This window comes from Parasteatoda tepidariorum, chromosome 2 (genome assembly GCF_982258835.1).
Source record: "Parasteatoda tepidariorum strain Cologne lab strain chromosome 2, Ptep-v5.0, whole genome shotgun sequence".
Taxonomy (NCBI): domain Eukaryota; kingdom Metazoa; phylum Arthropoda; class Arachnida; order Araneae; family Theridiidae; genus Parasteatoda; species Parasteatoda tepidariorum.
This window is the reverse complement of record NC_141756.1, coordinates 33,362,664-33,377,390: the sequence shown is the minus strand read 5'-3', so window position 1 is coordinate 33,377,390 and position 14,727 is coordinate 33,362,664. Positions and strand designations below refer to the sequence as shown.

Here is a 14,727-nt window from a genome sequence, read left to right as displayed (position 1 = left end):
TACCATCATTTTCTGCTCGAGCTGAATGAAAGAGACACGAGTCTCGCGCGATACTGAGGAGATGTTTTTCTCAAAGTCCACGCGCATGCGCCGCTCTCCTGTCTAGGGCTTCGCCGAAGAAAGAAACCCAATAAATAATTCAAAAACGGCTACCACTCTAATATATTTCTACTTCAAGCATAGTATATAAGAAAACTCTAACCAGTCCTCTAGTGTACTTGCTTCGGCAGTACATATACTAAAATTGGAACGATACAGAGAAGATTAGCATGGCCCCTGCGCAAGGATGACACGCAAAATCGTGAAGCGTTCCACATTTTTTGTCTTATTTCGTCGTTTAAAGAGAAACTTTTACTCTATGCTGGAAGCTTTTGACATCAGAAAACTCAGAGGTATGCTAGAAAGGGAAACGCCTACTTATTACTGAAAAGCTTTATTCGGTATTGTGAACAGCTTGCTTTCAATTTTTCCTCCTCTAATAAAGAAAGAGCAAGCAAAATGAATATAAATTTAGTTTTCCTTCAACGGAACAAAATCTACGATGCGGTACATAAAAAAAAAAAAATTAATAAATAAAAGTATCGGTTATAAAAGTCTATTTTTTACTACTTTGTTTGGGGAAAGAAAAGTATCAGGGAACATTGTAGTCTCTTAAAAGTTCCAGCAAATATACAGAATTTGCAGTGTGCTCGACAAATGCAACTGAGATTAATTGCCCGTGTTGTTGGCTATCTCAAATCCTCATTAACCTCATCGTGAATTTCAGTCACCATCCGACACAACATTATTATTAGTACTTACAACTTTTACTTTTTAGATATCTACCACTGAAATTATGAGAGAAATGTTTGCATTATTTTGAAGGATCCTCCCCGTCCATAGCATAGCTGTGCTATGTTGGTTCCGTGGTAATGCTTCCAACTGCCGAGCAGTGGGTTTGAAGCCCGAGGATGGCATTATCATGCGACAAATAATTACATAAAAAGCAGACACGCAAATGACAATATTATTTCTCTCTCATTCGGCTTACTCTTTACGCCCACTTCAAACAAGTTTGCGTTGTTCAGGTAAGCTCGAATGAAGCGAATCTTACATGAAGCGAATCTCAAGTAACGTATAGCTTTTTGCTCTATAAACTTATTTTAACAAGTCGCGCAATTTGAAGGGAGGACCGTGACGAAAAGAGTTACTATCTCCTTCATTTTTTTTTCTTCCGAAATAGAATCGCAAGCTAAAGAGAATAAATCCACATAGCGATACGAGGGGGCATTGCACGTTAATTAGATAGTGTGCGCAATTTCGAAAAAGCGAAGGTACCACTTTTTGTTCTTTTTAAAATCTTACATGTAAAAACTGAAATATGGCATTCACATGCTCTGGTTTCTCTTCATCCATCGAGTTAATCTTTCGCCTTTTACTAAAGATTACCGTGGAGAGGAACAATTTAATGAGCTTGACTCAATTTTTGGAACCCCATCCAACGGTGGGGTTATAAAACTAAGAAAAGAATTCGGGAAGATGGTGGGCGGAACTTTTCTATCCGGCTCTTGCCGCAGCTACGCTGTCGAAGGAGAGATAGATCTTATTTCTTCGTACCATCATTTTCTGCTCGAGCTGAATGAAAGAGACACGAGTCTCGCGCGATACTGAGGAGATGTTTTTCTCAAAGTCCACGCGCATGCGCCGCTCTCCTGTCTAGGGCTTCGCCGAAGAAAGAAACCCAATAAATAATTCAAAAACGGCTACCACTCTAATATATTTCTACTTCAAGCATAGTATATAAGAAAACTCTAACCAGTCCTCTAGTGTACTTGCTTCGGCAGTACATATACTAAAATTGGAACGATACAGAGAAGATTAGCATGGCCCCTGCGCAAGGATGACACGCAAAATCGTGAAGCGTTCCACATTTTTTGTCTTATTTCGTCGTTTAAAGAGAAACTTTTACTCTATGCTGGAAGCTTTTGACATCAGAAAACTCAGAGGTATGCTAGAAAGGGAAACGCCTACTTATTACTGAAAAGCTTTATTCGGTATTGTGAACAGCTTGCTTTCAATTTTTCCTCCTCTAATAAAGAAAGAGCAAGCAAAATGAATATAAATTTAGTTTTCCTTCAACGGAACAAAATCTACGATGCGGTACATAAAAAAAAAAAAAATTAATAAATAAAAGTATCGGTTATAAAAGTCTATTTTTTACTACTTTGTTTGGGGAAAGAAAAGTATCAGGGAACATTGTAGTCTCTTAAAAGTTCCAGCAAATATACAGAATTTGCAGTGTGCTCGACAAATGCAACTGAGATTAATTGCCCGTGTTGTTGGCTATCTCAAATCCTCATTAACCTCATCGTGAATTTCAGTCACCATCCGACACAACATTATTATTAGTACTTACAACTTTTACTTTTTAGATATCTACCACTGAAATTATGAGAGAAATGTTTGCATTATTTTGAAGGATCCTCCCCGTCCATAGCATAGCTGTGCTATGTTGGTTCCGTGGTAATGCTTCCAACTGCCGAGCAGTGGGTTTGAAGCCCGAGGATGGCATTATCATGCGACAAATAATTACATAAAAAGCAGACACGCAAATGACAATATTATTTCTCTCTCATTCGGCTTACTCTTTACGCCCACTTCAAACAAGTTTGCGTTGTTCAGGTAAGCTCGAATGAAGCGAATCTTACATGAAGCGAATCTCAAGTAACGTATAGCTTTTTGCTCTATAAACTTATTTTAACAAGTCGCGCAATTTGAAGGGAGGACCGTGACGAAAAGAGTTACTATCTCCTTCATTTTTTTTTCTTCCGAAATAGAATCGCAAGCTAAAGAGAATAAATCCACATAGCGATACGAGGGGGCATTGCACGTTAATTAGATAGTGTGCGCAATTTCGAAAAAGCGAAGGTACCACTTTTTGTTCTTTTTAAAATCTTACATGTAAAAACTGAAATATGGCATTCACATGCTCTGGTTTCTCTTCATCCATCGAGTTAATCTTTCGCCTTTTACTAAAGATTACCGTGGAGAGGAACAATTTAATGAGCTTGACTCAATTTTTGGAACCCCATCCAACGGTGGGGTTATAAAACTAAGAAAAGAATTCGGGAAGATGGTGGGCGGAACTTTTCTATCCGGCTCTTGCCGCAGCTACGCTGTCGAAGGAGAGATAGATCTTATTTCTTCGTACCATCATTTTCTGCTCGAGCTGAATGAAAGAGACACGAGTCTCGCGCGATACTGAGGAGATGTTTTTCTCAAAGTCCACGCGCATGCGCCGCTCTCCTGTCTAGGGCTTCGCCGAAGAAAGAAACCCAATAAATAATTCAAAAACGGCTACCACTCTAATATATTTCTACTTCAAGCATAGTATATAAGAAAACTCTAACCAGTCCTCTAGTGTACTTGCTTCGGCAGTACATATACTAAAATTGGAACGATACAGAGAAGATTAGCATGGCCCCTGCGCAAGGATGACACGCAAAATCGTGAAGCGTTCCACATTTTTTGTCTTATTTCGTCGTTTAAAGAGAAACTTTTACTCTATGCTGGAAGCTTTTGACATCAGAAAACTCAGAGGTATGCTAGAAAGGGAAACGCCTACTTATTACTGAAAAGCTTTATTCGGTATTGTGAACAGCTTGCTTTCAATTTTTCCTCCTCTAATAAAGAAAGAGCAAGCAAAATGAATATAAATTTAGTTTTCCTTCAACGGAACAAAATCTACGATGCGGTACATAAAAAAAAAAAAATTAATAAATAAAAGTATCGGTTATAAAAGTCTATTTTTTACTACTTTGTTTGGGGAAAGAAAAGTATCAGGGAACATTGTAGTCTCTTAAAAGTTCCAGCAAATATACAGAATTTGCAGTGTGCTCGACAAATGCAACTGAGATTAATTGCCCGTGTTGTTGGCTATCTCAAATCCTCATTAACCTCATCGTGAATTTCAGTCACCATCCGACACAACATTATTATTAGTACTTACAACTTTTACTTTTTAGATATCTACCACTGAAATTATGAGAGAAATGTTTGCATTATTTTGAAGGATCCTCCCCGTCCATAGCATAGCTGTGCTATGTTGGTTCCGTGGTAATGCTTCCAACTGCCGAGCAGTGGGTTTGAAGCCCGAGGATGGCATTATCATGCGACAAATAATTACATAAAAAGCAGACACGCAAATGACAATATTATTTCTCTCTCATTCGGCTTACTCTTTACGCCCACTTCAAACAAGTTTGCGTTGTTCAGGTAAGCTCGAATGAAGCGGAGCTTACATGAAGCGAATCTCAAGTAACGTATAGCTTTTTGCTCTATAAACTTATTTTAACAAGTCGCGCAATTTGAAGGGAGGACCGTGACGAAAAGAGTTACTATCTCCTTCATTTTTTTTTCTTCCGAAATAGAATCGCAAGCTAAAGAGAATAAATCCACATAGCGATACGAGGGGGCATTGCACGTTAATTAGATAGTGTGCGCAATTTCGAAAAAGCGAAGGTACCACTTTTTGTTCTTTTTAAAATCTTACATGTAAAAACTGAAATATGGCATTCACATGCTCTGGTTTCTCTTCATCCATCGAGTTAATCTTTCGCCTTTTACTAAAGATTACCGTGGAGAGGAACAATTTAATGAGCTTGACTCAATTTTTGGAACCCCATCCAACGGTGGGGTTATAAAACTAAGAAAAGAATTCGGGAAGATGGTGGGCGGAACTTTTCTATCCGGCTCTTGCCGCAGCTACGCTGTCGAAGGAGAGATAGATCTTATTTCTTCGTACCATCATTTTCTGCTCGAGCTGAATGAAAGAGACACGAGTCTCGCGCGATACTGAGGAGATGTTTTTCTCAAAGTCCACGCGCATGCGCCGCTCTCCTGTCTAGGGCTTCGCCGAAGAAAGAAACCCAATAAATAATTCAAAAACGGCTACCACTCTAATATATTTCTACTTCAAGCATAGTATATAAGAAAACTCTAACCAGTCCTCTAGTGTACTTGCTTCGGCAGTACATATACTAAAATTGGAACGGTACAGAGAAGATTAGCATGGCCCCTGCGCAAGGATGACACGCAAAATCGTGAAGCGTTCCACATTTTTTGTCTTATTTCGTCGTTTAAAGAGAAACTTTTACTCTATGCTGGAAGCTTTTGACATCAGAAAACTCAGAGGTATGCTAGAAAGGGAAACGCCTACTTATTACTGAAAAGCTTTATTCGGTATTGTGAACAGCTTGCTTTCAATTTTTCCTCCTCTAATAAAGAAAGAGCAAGCAAAATGAATATAAATTTAGTTTTCCTTCAACGGAACAAAATCTACGATGCGGTACATAAAAAAAAAAAATTAATAAATAAAAGTATCGGTTATAAAAGTCTATTTTTTACTACTTTGTTTGGGGAAAGAAAAGTATCAGGGAACATTGTAGTCTCTTAAAAGTTCCAGCAAATATACAGAATTTGCAGTGTGCTCGACAAATGCAACTGAGATTAATTGCCCGTGTTGTTGGCTATCTCAAATCCTCATTAACCTCATCGTGAATTTCAGTCACCATCCGACACAACATTATTATTAGTACTTACAACTTTTACTTTTTAGATATCTACCACTGAAATTATGAGAGAAATGTTTGCATTATTTTGAAGGATCCTCCCCGTCCATAGCATAGCTGTGCTATGTTGGTTCCGTGGTAATGCTTCCAACTGCCGAGCAGTGGGTTTGAAGCCCGAGGATGGCATTATCATGCGACAAATAATTACATAAAAAGCAGACACGCAAATGACAATATTATTTCTCTCTCATTCGGCTTACTCTTTACGCCCACTTCAAACAAGTTTGCGTTGTTCAGGTAAGCTCGAATGAAGCGAATCTTACATGAAGCGAATCTCAAGTAACGTATAGCTTTTTGCTCTATAAACTTATTTTAACAAGTCGCGCAATTTGAAGGGAGGACCGTGACGAAAAGAGTTACTATCTCCTTCATTTTTTTTTCTTCCGAAATAGAATCGCAAGCTAAAGAGAATAAATCCACATAGCGATACGAGGGGGCATTGCACGTTAATTAGATAGTGTGCGCAATTTCGAAAAAGCGAAGGTACCACTTTTTGTTCTTTTTAAAATCTTACATGTAAAAACTGAAATATGGCATTCACATGCTCTGGTTTCTCTTCATCCATCGAGTTAATCTTTCGCCTTTTACTAAAGATTACCGTGGAGAGGAACAATTTAATGAGCTTGACTCAATTTTTGGAACCCCATCCAACGGTGGGGTTATAAAACTAAGAAAAGAATTCGGGAAGATGGTGGGCGGAACTTTTCTATCCGGCTCTTGCCGCAGCTACGCTGTCGAAGGAGAGATAGATCTTATTTCTTCGTACCATCATTTTCTGCTCGAGCTGAATGAAAGAGACACGAGTCTCGCGCGATACTGAGGAGATGTTTTTCTCAAAGTCCACGCGCATGCGCCGCTCTCCTGTCTAGGGCTTCGCCGAAGAAAGAAACCCAATAAATAATTCAAAAACGGCTACCACTCTAATATATTTCTACTTCAAGCATAGTATATAAGAAAACTCTAACCAGTCCTCTAGTGTACTTGCTTCGGCAGTACATATACTAAAATTGGAACGATACAGAGAAGATTAGCATGGCCCCTGCGCAAGGATGACACGCAAAATCGTGAAGCGTTCCACATTTTTTGTCTTATTTCGTCGTTTAAAGAGAAACTTTTACTCTATGCTGGAAGCTTTTGACATCAGAAAACTCAGAGGTATGCTAGAAAGGGAAACGCCTACTTATTACTGAAAAGCTTTATTCGGTATTGTGAACAGCTTGCTTTCAATTTTTCCTCCTCTAATAAAGAAAGAGCAAGCAAAATGAATATAAATTTAGTTTTCCTTCAACGGAACAAAATCTACGATGCGGTACATAAAAAAAAAAAAAATTAATAAATAAAAGTATCGGTTATAAAAGTCTATTTTTTACTACTTTGTTTGGGGAAAGAAAAGTATCAGGGAACATTGTAGTCTCTTAAAAGTTCCAGCAAATATACAGAATTTGCAGTGTGCTCGACAAATGCAACTGAGATTAATTGCCCGTGTTGTTGGCTATCTCAAATCCTCATTAACCTCATCGTGAATTTCAGTCACCATCCGACACAACATTATTATTAGTACTTACAACTTTTACTTTTTAGATATCTACCACTGAAATTATGAGAGAAATGTTTGCATTATTTTGAAGGATCCTCCCCGTCCATAGCATAGCTGTGCTATGTTGGTTCCGTGGTAATGCTTCCAACTGCCGAGCAGTGGGTTTGAAGCCCGAGGATGGCATTATCATGCGACAAATAATTACATAAAAAGCAGACACGCAAATGACAATATTATTTCTCTCTCATTCGGCTTACTCTTTACGCCCACTTCAAACAAGTTTGCGTTGTTCAGGTAAGCTCGAATGAAGCGAATCTTACATGAAGCGAATCTCAAGTAACGTATAGCTTTTTGCTCTATAAACTTATTTTAACAAGTCGCGCAATTTGAAGGGAGGACCGTGACGAAAAGAGTTACTATCTCCTTCATTTTTTTTTCTTCCGAAATAGAATCGCAAGCTAAAGAGAATAAATCCACATAGCGATACGAGGGGGCATTGCACGTTAATTAGATAGTGTGCGCAATTTCGAAAAAGCGAAGGTACCACTTTTTGTTCTTTTTAAAATCTTACATGTAAAAACTGAAATATGGCATTCACATGCTCTGGTTTCTCTTCATCCATCGAGTTAATCTTTCGCCTTTTACTAAAGATTACCGTGGAGAGGAACAATTTAATGAGCTTGACTCAATTTTTGGAACCCCATCCAACGGTGGGGTTATAAAACTAAGAAAAGAATTCGGGAAGATGGTGGGCGGAACTTTTCTATCCGGCTCTTGCCGCAGCTACGCTGTCGAAGGAGAGATAGATCTTATTTCTTCGTACCATCATTTTCTGCTCGAGCTGAATGAAAGAGACACGAGTCTCGCGCGATACTGAGGAGATGTTTTTCTCAAAGTCCACGCGCATGCGCCGCTCTCCTGTCTAGGGCTTCGCCGAAGAAAGAAACCCAATAAATAATTCAAAAACGGCTACCACTCTAATATATTTCTACTTCAAGCATAGTATATAAGAAAACTCTAACCAGTCCTCTAGTGTACTTGCTTCGGCAGTACATATACTAAAATTGGAACGATACAGAGAAGATTAGCATGGCCCCTGCGCAAGGATGACACGCAAAATCGTGAAGCGTTCCACATTTTTTGTCTTATTTCGTCGTTTAAAGAGAAACTTTTACTCTATGCTGGAAGCTTTTGACATCAGAAAACTCAGAGGTATGCTAGAAAGGGAAACGCCTACTTATTACTGAAAAGCTTTATTCGGTATTGTGAACAGCTTGCTTTCAATTTTTCCTCCTCTAATAAAGAAAGAGCAAGCAAAATGAATATAAATTTAGTTTTCCTTCAACGGAACAAAATCTACGATGCGGTACATAAAAAAAAAAAAATTAATAAATAAAAGTATCGGTTATAAAAGTCTATTTTTTACTACTTTGTTTGGGGAAAGAAAAGTATCAGGGAACATTGTAGTCTCTTAAAAGTTCCAGCAAATATACAGAATTTGCAGTGTGCTCGACAAATGCAACTGAGATTAATTGCCCGTGTTGTTGGCTATCTCAAATCCTCATTAACCTCATCGTGAATTTCAGTCACCATCCGACACAACATTATTATTAGTACTTACAACTTTTACTTTTTAGATATCTACCACTGAAATTATGAGAGAAATGTTTGCATTATTTTGAAGGATCCTCCCCGTCCATAGCATAGCTGTGCTATGTTGGTTCCGTGGTAATGCTTCCAACTGCCGAGCAGTGGGTTTGAAGCCCGAGGATGGCATTATCATGCGACAAATAATTACATAAAAAGCAGACACGCAAATGACAATATTATTTCTCTCTCATTCGGCTTACTCTTTACGCCCACTTCAAACAAGTTTGCGTTGTTCAGGTAAGCTCGAATGAAGCGAATCTTACATGAAGCGAATCTCAAGTAACGTATAGCTTTTTGCTCTATAAACTTATTTTAACAAGTCGCGCAATTTGAAGGGAGGACCGTGACGAAAAGAGTTACTATCTCCTTCATTTTTTTTTCTTCCGAAATAGAATCGCAAGCTAAAGAGAATAAATCCACATAGCGATACGAGGGGGCATTGCACGTTAATTAGATAGTGTGCGCAATTTCGAAAAAGCGAAGGTACCACTTTTTGTTCTTTTTAAAATCTTACATGTAAAAACTGAAATATGGCATTCACATGCTCTGGTTTCTCTTCATCCATCGAGTTAATCTTTCGCCTTTTACTAAAGATTACCGTGGAGAGGAACAATTTAATGAGCTTGACTCAATTTTTGGAACCCCATCCAACGGTGGGGTTATAAAACTAAGAAAAGAATTCGGGAAGATGGTGGGCGGAACTTTTCTATCCGGCTCTTGCCGCAGCTACGCTGTCGAAGGAGAGATAGATCTTATTTCTTCGTACCATCATTTTCTGCTCGAGCTGAATGAAAGAGACACGAGTCTCGCGCGATACTGAGGAGATGTTTTTCTCAAAGTCCACGCGCATGCGCCGCTCTCCTGTCTAGGGCTTCGCCGAAGAAAGAAACCCAATAAATAATTCAAAAACGGCTACCACTCTAATATATTTCTACTTCAAGCATAGTATATAAGAAAACTCTAACCAGTCCTCTAGTGTACTTGCTTCGGCAGTACATATACTAAAATTGGAACGATACAGAGAAGATTAGCATGGCCCCTGCGCAAGGATGACACGCAAAATCGTGAAGCGTTCCACATTTTTTGTCTTATTTCGTCGTTTAAAGAGAAACTTTTACTCTATGCTGGAAGCTTTTGACATCAGAAAACTCAGAGGTATGCTAGAAAGGGAAACGCCTACTTATTACTGAAAAGCTTTATTCGGTATTGTGAACAGCTTGCTTTCAATTTTTCCTCCTCTAATAAAGAAAGAGCAAGCAAAATGAATATAAATTTAGTTTTCCTTCAACGGAACAAAATCTACGATGCGGTACATAAAAAAAAAAAAATTAATAAATAAAAGTATCGGTTATAAAAGTCTATTTTTTACTACTTTGTTTGGGGAAAGAAAAGTATCAGGGAACATTGTAGTCTCTTAAAAGTTCCAGCAAATATACAGAATTTGCAGTGTGCTCGACAAATGCAACTGAGATTAATTGCCCGTGTTGTTGGCTATCTCAAATCCTCATTAACCTCATCGTGAATTTCAGTCACCATCCGACACAACATTATTATTAGTACTTACAACTTTTACTTTTTAGATATCTACCACTGAAATTATGAGAGAAATGTTTGCATTATTTTGAAGGATCCTCCCCGTCCATAGCATAGCTGTGCTATGTTGGTTCCGTGGTAATGCTTCCAACTGCCGAGCAGTGGGTTTGAAGCCCGAGGATGGCATTATCATGCGACAAATAATTACATAAAAAGCAGACACGCAAATGACAATATTATTTCTCTCTCATTCGGCTTACTCTTTACGCCCACTTCAAACAAGTTTGCGTTGTTCAGGTAAGCTCGAATGAAGCGAATCTTACATGAAGCGAATCTCAAGTAACGTATAGCTTTTTGCTCTATAAACTTATTTTAACAAGTCGCGCAATTTGAAGGGAGGACCGTGACGAAAAGAGTTACTATCTCCTTCATTTTTTTTCCTTCCGAAATAGAATCGCAAGCTAAAGAGAATAAATCCACATAGCGATACGAGGGGGCATTGCACGTTAATTAGATAGTGTGCGCAATTTCGAAAAAGCGAAGGTACCACTTTTTGTTCTTTTTAAAATCTTACATGTAAAAACTGAAATATGGCATTCACATGCTCTGGTTTCTCTTCATCCATCGAGTTAATCTTTCGCCTTTTACTAAAGATTACCGTGGAGAGGAACAATTTAATGAGCTTGACTCAATTTTTGGAACCCCATCCAACGGTGGGGTTATAAAACTAAGAAAAGAATTCGGGAAGATGGTGGGCGGAACTTTTCTATCCGGCTCTTGCCGCAGCTACGCTGTCGAAGGAGAGATAGATCTTATTTCTTCGTACCATCATTTTCTGCTCGAGCTGAATGAAAGAGACACGAGTCTCGCGCGATACTGAGGAGATGTTTTTCTCAAAGTCCACGCGCATGCGCCGCTCTCCTGTCTAGGGCTTCGCCGAAGAAAGAAACCCAATAAATAATTCAAAAACGGCTACCACTCTAATATATTTCTACTTCAAGCATAGTATATAAGAAAACTCTAACCAGTCCTCTAGTGTACTTGCTTCGGCAGTACATATACTAAAATTGGAACGATACAGAGAAGATTAGCATGGCCCCTGCGCAAGGATGACACGCAAAATCGTGAAGCGTTCCACATTTTTTGTCTTATTTCGTCGTTTAAAGAGAAACTTTTACTCTATGCTGGAAGCTTTTGACATCAGAAAACTCAGAGGTATGCTAGAAAGGGAAACGCCTACTTATTACTGAAAAGCTTTATTCGGTATTGTGAACAGCTTGCTTTCAATTTTTCCTCCTCTAATAAAGAAAGAGCAAGCAAAATGAATATAAATTTAGTTTTCCTTCAACGGAACAAAATCTACGATGCGGTACATAAAAAAAAAAAATTAATAAATAAAAGTATCGGTTATAAAAGTCTATTTTTTACTACTTTGTTTGGGGAAAGAAAAGTATCAGGGAACATTGTAGTCTCTTAAAAGTTCCAGCAAATATACAGAATTTGCAGTGTGCTCGACAAATGCAACTGAGATTAATTGCCCGTGTTGTTGGCTATCTCAAATCCTCATTAACCTCATCGTGAATTTCAGTCACCATCCGACACAACATTATTATTAGTACTTACAACTTTTACTTTTTAGATATCTACCACTGAAATTATGAGAGAAATGTTTGCATTATTTTGAAGGATCCTCCCCGTCCATAGCATAGCTGTGCTATGTTGGTTCCGTGGTAATGCTTCCAACTGCCGAGCAGTGGGTTTGAAGCCCGAGGATGGCATTATCATGCGACAAATAATTACATAAAAAGCAGACACGCAAATGACAATATTATTTCTCTCTCATTCGGCTTACTCTTTACGCCCACTTCAAACAAGTTTGCGTTGTTCAGGTAAGCTCGAATGAAGCGAATCTTACATGAAGCGAATCTCAAGTAACGTATAGCTTTTTGCTCTATAAACTTATTTTAACAAGTCGCGCAATTTGAAGGGAGGACCGTGACGAAAAGAGTTACTATCTCCTTCATTTTTTTTTCTTCCGAAATAGAATCGCAAGCTAAAGAGAATAAATCCACATAGCGATACGAGGGGGCATTGCACGTTAATTAGATAGTGTGCGCAATTTCGAAAAAGCGAAGGTACCACTTTTTGTTCTTTTTAAAATCTTACATGTAAAAACTGAAATATGGCATTCACATGCTCTGGTTTCTCTTCATCCATCGAGTTAATCTTTCGCCTTTTACTAAAGATTACCGTGGAGAGGAACAATTTAATGAGCTTGACTCAATTTTTGGAACCCCATCCAACGGTGGGGTTATAAAACTAAGAAAAGAATTCGGGAAGATGGTGGGCGGAACTTTTCTATCCGGCTCTTGCCGCAGCTACGCTGTCGAAGGAGAGATAGATCTTATTTCTTCGTACCATCATTTTCTGCTCGAGCTGAATGAAAGAGACACGAGTCTCGCGCGATACTGAGGAGATGTTTTTCTCAAAGTCCACGCGCATGCGCCGCTCTCCTGTCTAGGGCTTCGCCGAAGAAAGAAACCCAATAAATAATTCAAAAACGGCTACCACTCTAATATATTTCTACTTCAAGCATAGTATATAAGAAAACTCTAACCAGTCCTCTAGTGTACTTGCTTCGGCAGTACATATACTAAAATTGGAACGATACAGAGAAGATTAGCATGGCCCCTGCGCAAGGATGACACGCAAAATCGTGAAGCGTTCCACATTTTTTGTCTTATTTCGTCGTTTAAAGAGAAACTTTTACTCTATGCTGGAAGCTTTTGACATCAGAAAACTCAGAGGTATGCTAGAAAGGGAAACGCCTACTTATTACTGAAAAGCTTTATTCGGTATTGTGAACAGCTTGCTTTCAATTTTTCCTCCTCTAATAAAGAAAGAGCAAGCAAAATGAATATAAATTTAGTTTTCCTTCAACGGAACAAAATCTACGATGCGGTACATAAAAAAAAAAAAATTAATAAATAAAAGTATCGGTTATAAAAGTCTATTTTTTACTACTTTGTTTGGGGAAAGAAAAGTATCAGGGAACATTGTAGTCTCTTAAAAGTTCCAGCAAATATACAGAATTTGCAGTGTGCTCGACAAATGCAACTGAGATTAATTGCCCGTGTTGTTGGCTATCTCAAATCCTCATTAACCTCATCGTGAATTTCAGTCACCATCCGACACAACATTATTATTAGTACTTACAACTTTTACTTTTTAGATATCTACCACTGAAATTATGAGAGAAATGTTTGCATTATTTTGAAGGATCCTCCCCGTCCATAGCATAGCTGTGCTATGTTGGTTCCGTGGTAATGCTTCCAACTGCCGAGCAGTGGGTTTGAAGCCCGAGGATGGCATTATCATGCGACAAATAATTACATAAAAAGCAGACACGCAAATGACAATATTATTTCTCTCTCATTCGGCTTACTCTTTACGCCCACTTCAAACAAGTTTGCGTTGTTCAGGTAAGCTCGAATGAAGCGAATCTTACATGAAGCGAATCTCAAGTAACGTATAGCTTTTTGCTCTATAAACTTATTTTAACAAGTCGCGCAATTTGAAGGGAGGACCGTGACGAAAAGAGTTACTATCTCCTTCATTTTTTTTCTTCCGAAATAGAATCGCAAGCTAAAGAGAATAAATCCACATAGCGATACGAGGGGGCATTGCACGTTAATTAGATAGTGTGCGCAATTTCGAAAAAGCGAAGGTACCACTTTTTGTTCTTTTTAAAATCTTACATGTAAAAACTGAAATATGGCATTCACATGCTCTGGTTTCTCTTCATCCATCGAGTTAATCTTTCGCCTTTTACTAAAGATTACCGTGGAGAGGAACAATTTAATGAGCTTGACTCAATTTTTGGAACCCCATCCAACGGTGGGGTTATAAAACTAAGAAAAGAATTCGGGAAGATGGTGGGCGGAACTTTTCTATCCGGCTCTTGCCGCAGCTACGCTGTCGAAGGAGAGATAGATCTTATTTCTTCGTACCATCATTTTCTGCTCGAGCTGAATGAAAGAGACACGAGTCTCGCGCGATACTGAGGAGATGTTTTTCTCAAAGTCCACGCGCATGCGCCGCTCTCCTGTCTAGGGCTTCGCCGAAGAAAGAAACCCAATAAATAATTCAAAAACGGCTACCACTCTAATATATTTCTACTTCAAGCATAGTATATAAGAAAACTCTAACCAGTCCTCTAGTGTACTTGCTTCGGCAGTACATATACTAAAATTGGAACGATACAGAGAAGATTAGCATGGCCCCTGCGCAAGGATGACACGCAAAATCGTGAAGCGTTCCACATTTTTTGTCTTATTTCGTCGTTTAAAGAGAAACTTTTACTCTATGCTGGAAGCTTTTGACATCAGAAAACTCAGA

At 38.6% G+C, this 14,727-nt stretch overlaps 19 non-coding genes across 19 annotated transcripts; all 19 read left to right on the top strand.

The window, feature by feature from the left end:
* The first annotated feature begins 214 nt into the window (after positions 1-214).
* LOC147815046 (U6 spliceosomal RNA) lies at positions 215-321 on the top strand. Its single transcript, XR_015431953.1, has one exon. It is a non-coding gene; the product is annotated as a U6 spliceosomal RNA (small nuclear RNA).
* A 1,050-nt stretch (positions 322-1,371) lies between these two features.
* LOC147815045 (U5 spliceosomal RNA) lies at positions 1,372-1,490 on the top strand. The gene has a single exon (XR_015432097.1). It is a non-coding gene; the product is annotated as a U5 spliceosomal RNA (small nuclear RNA).
* A 317-nt stretch (positions 1,491-1,807) lies between these two features.
* Positions 1,808-1,914, top strand: LOC147815044 (U6 spliceosomal RNA). The gene has a single exon (XR_015431952.1). It is a non-coding gene; the product is annotated as a U6 spliceosomal RNA (small nuclear RNA).
* A 1,051-nt stretch (positions 1,915-2,965) lies between these two features.
* On the top strand, positions 2,966-3,084 carry LOC147815043 (U5 spliceosomal RNA). Its single transcript, XR_015432096.1, has one exon. It is a non-coding gene; the product is annotated as a U5 spliceosomal RNA (small nuclear RNA).
* A 317-nt stretch (positions 3,085-3,401) lies between these two features.
* Positions 3,402-3,508, top strand: LOC147815042 (U6 spliceosomal RNA). Its single transcript, XR_015431951.1, has one exon. It is a non-coding gene; the product is annotated as a U6 spliceosomal RNA (small nuclear RNA).
* Positions 3,509-4,558: 1,050 nt separating this feature from the next.
* On the top strand, positions 4,559-4,677 carry LOC147815041 (U5 spliceosomal RNA). The gene has a single exon (XR_015432095.1). It is a non-coding gene; the product is annotated as a U5 spliceosomal RNA (small nuclear RNA).
* A 317-nt stretch (positions 4,678-4,994) lies between these two features.
* Positions 4,995-5,101, top strand: LOC147815040 (U6 spliceosomal RNA). Its single transcript, XR_015432026.1, has one exon. It is a non-coding gene; the product is annotated as a U6 spliceosomal RNA (small nuclear RNA).
* Positions 5,102-6,150: 1,049 nt separating this feature from the next.
* Positions 6,151-6,269, top strand: LOC147815039 (U5 spliceosomal RNA). Its single transcript, XR_015432094.1, has one exon. It is a non-coding gene; the product is annotated as a U5 spliceosomal RNA (small nuclear RNA).
* Positions 6,270-6,586: 317 nt separating this feature from the next.
* LOC147815038 (U6 spliceosomal RNA) lies at positions 6,587-6,693 on the top strand. Its single transcript, XR_015431950.1, has one exon. It is a non-coding gene; the product is annotated as a U6 spliceosomal RNA (small nuclear RNA).
* A 1,051-nt stretch (positions 6,694-7,744) lies between these two features.
* On the top strand, positions 7,745-7,863 carry LOC147815037 (U5 spliceosomal RNA). The gene has a single exon (XR_015432093.1). It is a non-coding gene; the product is annotated as a U5 spliceosomal RNA (small nuclear RNA).
* Positions 7,864-8,180: 317 nt separating this feature from the next.
* LOC147815036 (U6 spliceosomal RNA) lies at positions 8,181-8,287 on the top strand. Its single transcript, XR_015431949.1, has one exon. It is a non-coding gene; the product is annotated as a U6 spliceosomal RNA (small nuclear RNA).
* A 1,050-nt stretch (positions 8,288-9,337) lies between these two features.
* Positions 9,338-9,456, top strand: LOC147815035 (U5 spliceosomal RNA). The gene has a single exon (XR_015432092.1). It is a non-coding gene; the product is annotated as a U5 spliceosomal RNA (small nuclear RNA).
* Positions 9,457-9,773: 317 nt separating this feature from the next.
* On the top strand, positions 9,774-9,880 carry LOC147815034 (U6 spliceosomal RNA). Its single transcript, XR_015431948.1, has one exon. It is a non-coding gene; the product is annotated as a U6 spliceosomal RNA (small nuclear RNA).
* A 1,050-nt stretch (positions 9,881-10,930) lies between these two features.
* LOC147815033 (U5 spliceosomal RNA) lies at positions 10,931-11,049 on the top strand. The gene has a single exon (XR_015432091.1). It is a non-coding gene; the product is annotated as a U5 spliceosomal RNA (small nuclear RNA).
* A 317-nt stretch (positions 11,050-11,366) lies between these two features.
* Positions 11,367-11,473, top strand: LOC147815032 (U6 spliceosomal RNA). Its single transcript, XR_015431947.1, has one exon. It is a non-coding gene; the product is annotated as a U6 spliceosomal RNA (small nuclear RNA).
* Positions 11,474-12,522: 1,049 nt separating this feature from the next.
* Positions 12,523-12,641, top strand: LOC147815031 (U5 spliceosomal RNA). The gene has a single exon (XR_015432090.1). It is a non-coding gene; the product is annotated as a U5 spliceosomal RNA (small nuclear RNA).
* A 317-nt stretch (positions 12,642-12,958) lies between these two features.
* On the top strand, positions 12,959-13,065 carry LOC147815030 (U6 spliceosomal RNA). The gene has a single exon (XR_015431945.1). It is a non-coding gene; the product is annotated as a U6 spliceosomal RNA (small nuclear RNA).
* Positions 13,066-14,114: 1,049 nt separating this feature from the next.
* Positions 14,115-14,233, top strand: LOC147815029 (U5 spliceosomal RNA). Its single transcript, XR_015432089.1, has one exon. It is a non-coding gene; the product is annotated as a U5 spliceosomal RNA (small nuclear RNA).
* Positions 14,234-14,550: 317 nt separating this feature from the next.
* On the top strand, positions 14,551-14,657 carry LOC147815028 (U6 spliceosomal RNA). The gene has a single exon (XR_015431944.1). It is a non-coding gene; the product is annotated as a U6 spliceosomal RNA (small nuclear RNA).
* Positions 14,658-14,727: the final 70 nt, after the last annotated feature.